General features: G+C 35.2%; 1 pseudogene; it reads left to right on the top strand.

Annotated features, from left to right (window-relative positions):
* Window positions 1–494: 494 nt before the first annotated feature.
* Window positions 495–589, top strand: LOC111894076 (U6 spliceosomal RNA; annotated as a pseudogene).
* Window positions 590–6,228: the final 5,639 nt, after the last annotated feature.

Below are 6,228 nucleotides of genomic sequence, written 5' to 3'. Positions count from 1 at the left end.
CTTGTAATAAAATTGTTTCTGATATTTTGTGTCAAGCATGCCAACTTGGCAAACATGTCAAACTTACTTTTGGTAGTTTTGATTCCATTGTTTCCAATGATGCGTTTCCTACATTATAAAAATTACATATGAGCGGAAAAACACTTAAACACTTAAGTTCAATGGCAACCTAGAAAGGATCTATGTTTTCTCTATTGATAACAATAAACTATGAATCTCAAGAAACCCTATATGTAGAGAGTGAGAATCATAATTTACATAGGGTTAGGGTTTACATACCTTTTGATTATTATAACAAATAATCAAATAAAATCTTCTTGGAGTTCCTTGGAAATCAATCACCAAAAACTTGAATGCCTCTAATGGCTTGTACCCAAAACCCTAATAACTATCAGACTTGAGGATAAATAATGAAAGAGAAAATTTTGGCTCTATGGAAAGAAGAATAGTGCATGAAATTATGAAACGCTAGGGGTCCTATTTATAGTTGATACGGAAACCTTAGATAACCCTAATTTGAATATTATAATAATACCATGGCCCCTGCACAAGGATGACACGCACAAATCAAGAAATGGTCCAAATTTTTTGGACAGTGGCATATGTGGTATGGACTCGGATTACCTATGTGCTATGACCCGTCTCCGTGATATGATTCCAGGATTTGACTGTAGCGGTTTCACTAATAAGGACACCTCCCCTAAATCCCAAAAAGCTTTGGCGTGTGCCCTTTTTAGCAAAATCGTCCAAGATATGGAAGTCAACTTCGACATGACTGTCAGACAGAAAGCAGTCTTTGAGTGTCTGCGGGCGCCTCATGCTCAGGATTTTCTACTAACTATCCCTATTGATGGTCTTGGCCGGCATATGTCTCCTGTGGAGTACCGAACTATCCTTCGTTACCGCCTCATGATTCCCATATTCCCAATTGACGAGATATGCCCAGTTTGTCGTAAGGCATGTTTGGATACCTTTGGGGAACATGCGGTTCATTGTAGAGAGCTCCCTGGTTTCAAGTATAGACATGATGTGGTCCGAGATTTTCTCTTTGATGCTTGTCGGCGTGCTGGTATTTCTGTGAAGAAAGAAGTGCCAGTGAACTTTTTGACGAACCCGCAGGATGGCAGGTCCACACTTAGACCGGCTGACATTTTGGTCTTTGGATGGATATGAGGGAAGTATGCGTGTGTGGATCTTACTGGTGTCTCTCCTCTTGTTGGTTTGGGGAGCGGAGGTTTCACAGCTGGGCATGCCGCTTTGAAAGCCGTTGCGTCCAAAGTGGTAAAGCACGAGAATGCATGTAGAGAAAATCAACATGTGTTTGTTCCTTTTGCATTCGATACTTTTGGTTTTCTCGCACCAGAGGTGGTGGAGCTCCTTAATAGAGTCCAACGGGTCATGCATTCTAATGTCATGTCTCCTAGATCCACAAATGTTGTTTTCAAAAGAATTGGTTTTACCATCCAGAAAGGGCTAGCGGCGCAGTTTGTTGCCCGTTTGCCTTCAATCAAAATGTATTGAACTTTCATATTTATATTAAAACAATATATGGATTTATTAGAAAAAATAATACCATAAATTGTGTAATTATCCAACTCCTTATTTATCTATAAGAAACTAGTTTATAACCTATGGGAACCACAATTACAATATTAATTAAATTTTTATAGTAAAAACTCAAATCTATTAATTAAATATTTTAAATAAATTATTAATTAAGAGATAGTTTTTTAGTTATACAAAATTATAATTGGTGATTTAACTAAATATATAACCTTATAATTGGTATTAATTTTATTTTAATTTTTATTCTAATGTTATTAATATATTAAATAAAGAAGAAAGTTTTAATTAGAGTAAAAATTTAAAATTTGAAATTTGAAATAGAGAATAAATAGGTTCACAAGTGGCATAATATTAATTAGGAGACCTAATTGTCACAACTAGGAAATTCGATGCCTTGTAAACGTTTAACAATGATAACAAATGTGAACCAACAATGTGAAAGCATGTAGGATTCTTATTCAATAACAACATAATTTCAATCAAACGCTTCATACAAGCACTACAAATAGTCAACAAATAATTTGAAACCCTAGAAATCCTTGTTTAAGTCCATTTTGGACTAGGATCTCCTTATTGGGCCCAATGGGCCAATAAGCTTCCAATTTGACTATCTTGGGCTTAGAACTCTTAAATGGGCTCTAATTGGACCCACTTCCATTTATTTTCAAATTTGTGGCCATATTGGGCCTAGAATGAAATAAAATACCCTAAATGGACCTTATTGGACCATAACTAACCTATTTTAGCCCTAATAGGTTATAAAAATCATTTCTTGATTTACTTTGGGCCAAAAGTTATCTAAATTATCTATAATTTGGGCTTAAGCATTTAAGGGCCCAAATTCTTTCCTTTTCCCCCTCCATTCGCGGCCCAAGCCCAAAAGAAGGGAAGAGTTGACTTTTTGCATGCCACATCATTTTTGTATGTGGGATAACTAAGCATTACACTTCAAACATCCATGCACTTCTCATATTTCCATGCAATCTCACTCTCTCCTCTCCTCTGTCTTTTTCTCTCGGCTGAAGACACAAAGAAACACACACACCTCAAAAAAATTCTCTCTAAATCACTTAAGACCCATCTCTTCCCCTTCATCCAAAAATCTCGAGTTTTGCTTGTGATTCAAGAGATTTTCATCAAGTAGTTCACATCTTTGGTAAGTTATCTCTTTGATTCATAACATATCTTCTTCATTTTACCAACAATCTTCCTTATCTCATACAACACTTGTGATCTTGCACCTTAGAAACATCTAAGTTCGAGATCCTCCAAGAAAGGTTGCTAGGATCGAATTCTTCTTCATCTTTTCCTTCAAAAACCGAAACCACACTCAAGGTGAGCTCCATACCCCTTTCTTTTTGGTTTTTATGAGTTTTATGGGGGAGAATACAATAAAAATGTGTAGATCTATGTGTATATGTATGCTCTGTGTCATTTGATGCATGTATGTGTGTAGTTTCATGTGTATTGTGATGAATATGTTACCAAAAAGGGTGTAAACCCGAGATCTAAGACATAAGAAAGGAAACAAAGGGTCAAAAAAGTATCTATAAATATTTTTCTGAACATTAGAAATTTTAAGGGACTAAAAATGTAAATTTTTAGCCTAATGGGCTAATTATGGGCTTCTCGGCCCAATAAGCCTCAAAATGCGAAAAGTATAAGTTTGAGGGGCTGGAAATGTAATTTTCTGTAAAACAGGGGATAATTAGCATAACAAAATGTTTATAAGGGTCAAAAATGCCTTTCACTATCAAAAAGGACCAAAAATGTAAACTTTTTAGATTTTGGGTCAAAAATGTAAAAGTTGTGAAAATGAGTTCCTAACCGACAATCACTATTCTAGAGGAGATAAAGCTATCAACAAAGTAAACTTTGGGTTAAAATCGTGTTTTCATCAAATAAATAATACAAAAGTGTCAAGAAAAGTTTTTTAAGGACTAAAAATGAAATTCTTTTATATAAAAAGGACCTAAAGTGTTATTTTTACAAAAGGGTAGTGAAAAGGGTCAAATTCCACTTTCAAACAAATTAATTCATTAATACAAAATACAAGATCCACGACTACCGACGAAACGGAAAACAAATACACTCCCAACAATAAATATCGTTACAAAACGAATTGATTCGGTCTCGAATCAATAACAAAACAAAATCGTTAAATCAAAGTATATAAATAAACACGCGATAACTATGATGAGCTAACTTACAAACTTTGGGCTTGAAAGTTTCAAATCATGCTTGTTGGGCCTTGCTAGCCCATTAACATGATCTTTGGGCCTAAAGGGAATATGCTTACGTGTTATTGGGCCTTCTATGACCCAATTCCATGTAAAAGGACTTTCAATAGCTCTAATGTGCTATTGGGCCCTAGTGGCCCATTAGTACTGCTAGTGAGGTCGAGAAGTCAAATGCAAGTGGGGCCAAGTGTCTTTCGCATTCCCGATAGCCTTGAATAACTCATGGAAATAAAGGGACTTCGTACTCTCCTATCTCCTCGGTTGTTGGGCTTATGAGAAATCAAAGTAAACAGATTCAGGACAATAAACAAGAGTAATCATGGTGGGTGGATTAAGTGAGTAGTAATGGCCGACGCCTTTAAGGATCATTCGTAAACTGTAGTTATAAACTAGTCATTTTCTTTAATGTGTGATTATAACAACTCACAACCCCAATTAATCCAACGCCACTCGGGTAATCAAAATCATTCGACGTATCGGTATAACAATAGAGAAGTCATTGTATTTTATGTATTGGGAAAACATCGGGTTTTCCTGGGAAGTTCAACATTTTCACTTGCGTGATTTATACAAAAGTTCAACAATTATACATGTTTTGAAAATCAACAAGCATATATTCACGGATCTTCATACTTTTTATATACAATGATCTTTTCAGAAAATATCGGATTTTCTGGGTTTTACAAGCTACACCAAATCATTTTACCACAACATTAATTATGAACTCACCAACATTACATACGTCGACGCTTTTCAAAATAACTTGTATTCTCAGGTAATAGGTAAGCCGAAGAATAAGTACCAAGTAATGTCATGGTGTTTTGCTTAGATTATCTATCAGACAGTTATGCTATGAAATTGTAATGTTTAAAAACACTGTACTGGATGTAAACAATATCAGTTGTAATATTTCAATGCATGGTGATGAATTATGTTATGATTCATGTATATTCATTGTGATGGTATTCAATTTAAGTCACAAGAGCCCTCGGATGTTTCCACCGTCTGGTTCGGGGGTGTGACACTAATTGAGTGACACATGGAAAAAGGAGAATAAACCTATTCTTCTATTAGAATAGAAAGAAAATATATTCTAGAAACCCTAATTATCATCTCAAAACCGTCCATGGTTAGGAAGGTTCTGGAATTCCCTCTTGTTCAACTATTAAACAATTACAACTTAAGTCTTTATACTTCCAGTTGTTTCTAATAAACTTGAAATTAATTCCAATTAATTTCTGATTAATTTGTATTTAATTATTACTATTTCAAATTAATATATCAATCATATAATATATTAATAAATCATTTATTTCAATTTCTAATTAATTTATTAATCATATTATAAATTAACAAATCAACCTCTCTCTCTCTCTCTCTCTCTCTCTCTCTCCCCAAAAGTCATTCTATTCAGTTACCGATTATGTGGGCAACCCAAAAAAGACTTTGCTTCTAATTCAAGAATATACCAATTTAGTTATTGGCATAGAAACCTTAACCCAATACCCAATGCATATGATATTTCACTATGATGTTTGGACCTTACCAATTACTAGTGTCAGTGGTTTGAAGTACTTTGTTATTTTTCTTGACCATTACACTCATTACCTTTAGGTTTACCCATTAAAACAAAAAGCGGACGTGTCCTCAAAATTTGTAGAAATTTCCACTTATATACAAAATCAGTTCAAAACAACCATAAGATATTTTCAATGCGACAATGGTGGTGAATAGAACAACCAACAATTTCATGACTATTTTCCCGCTTATCGCATTTAATTCCGATTCTCTTTCCCTTAGAAATCCAAAATACATGGGAAATTCGAATGCGTATTGTGCTTAATCAGTAGTATCATATGAACCCTCCTATTTCATGCTCATATTCCACCCACATATTAGGTAGAAGCCTTACACATGGATACCCGCCCCCTCAGCATCCTTCCTCAACCTCTATTCAAAATGACACACCAATATTTCGTCTTTTGAAAAATCATCTGACGCATGATCACTTGCGCATTTTTGGTTACCTTTGCTTCCCACATCTGACAAATCCTCATAAACTCTCACCCCATACCTCTCCTTGCATTTTCCTCGATTCACCCGCTCATCACTGAGGCTTTTGATGTCTAGACTTATATACCCATAAAATAACTAACTCTATACACATCACCTTTGATGAGAACACATCCCCTTTCCAAACCGTCGCTCCTAATGACCCTATATTGCACTCTTTCTTAATGGCACCCCCACTTCTCTTCGCTTCCACATACATCAACAACCACTAATACCATCCCATCAGACACCACTACTCCAACAATTCCAAATGAACCACTCACCATCTCTCCTATCCTAAATCAGATCAAACTGAGACATCTATCCTACCCCTACTCCTTTCTCATAAACCTCTATCTCTTTTTCCACT

This window comes from Lactuca sativa, chromosome 4 (assembly GCF_002870075.4).
Source record: "Lactuca sativa cultivar Salinas chromosome 4, Lsat_Salinas_v11, whole genome shotgun sequence".
Lineage (NCBI taxonomy): Eukaryota > Viridiplantae > Streptophyta > Magnoliopsida > Asterales > Asteraceae > Lactuca > Lactuca sativa.
The sequence above is the reverse complement of the archived record's forward strand: the minus strand, read 5'-3'. Positions and strand labels throughout refer to the sequence as shown.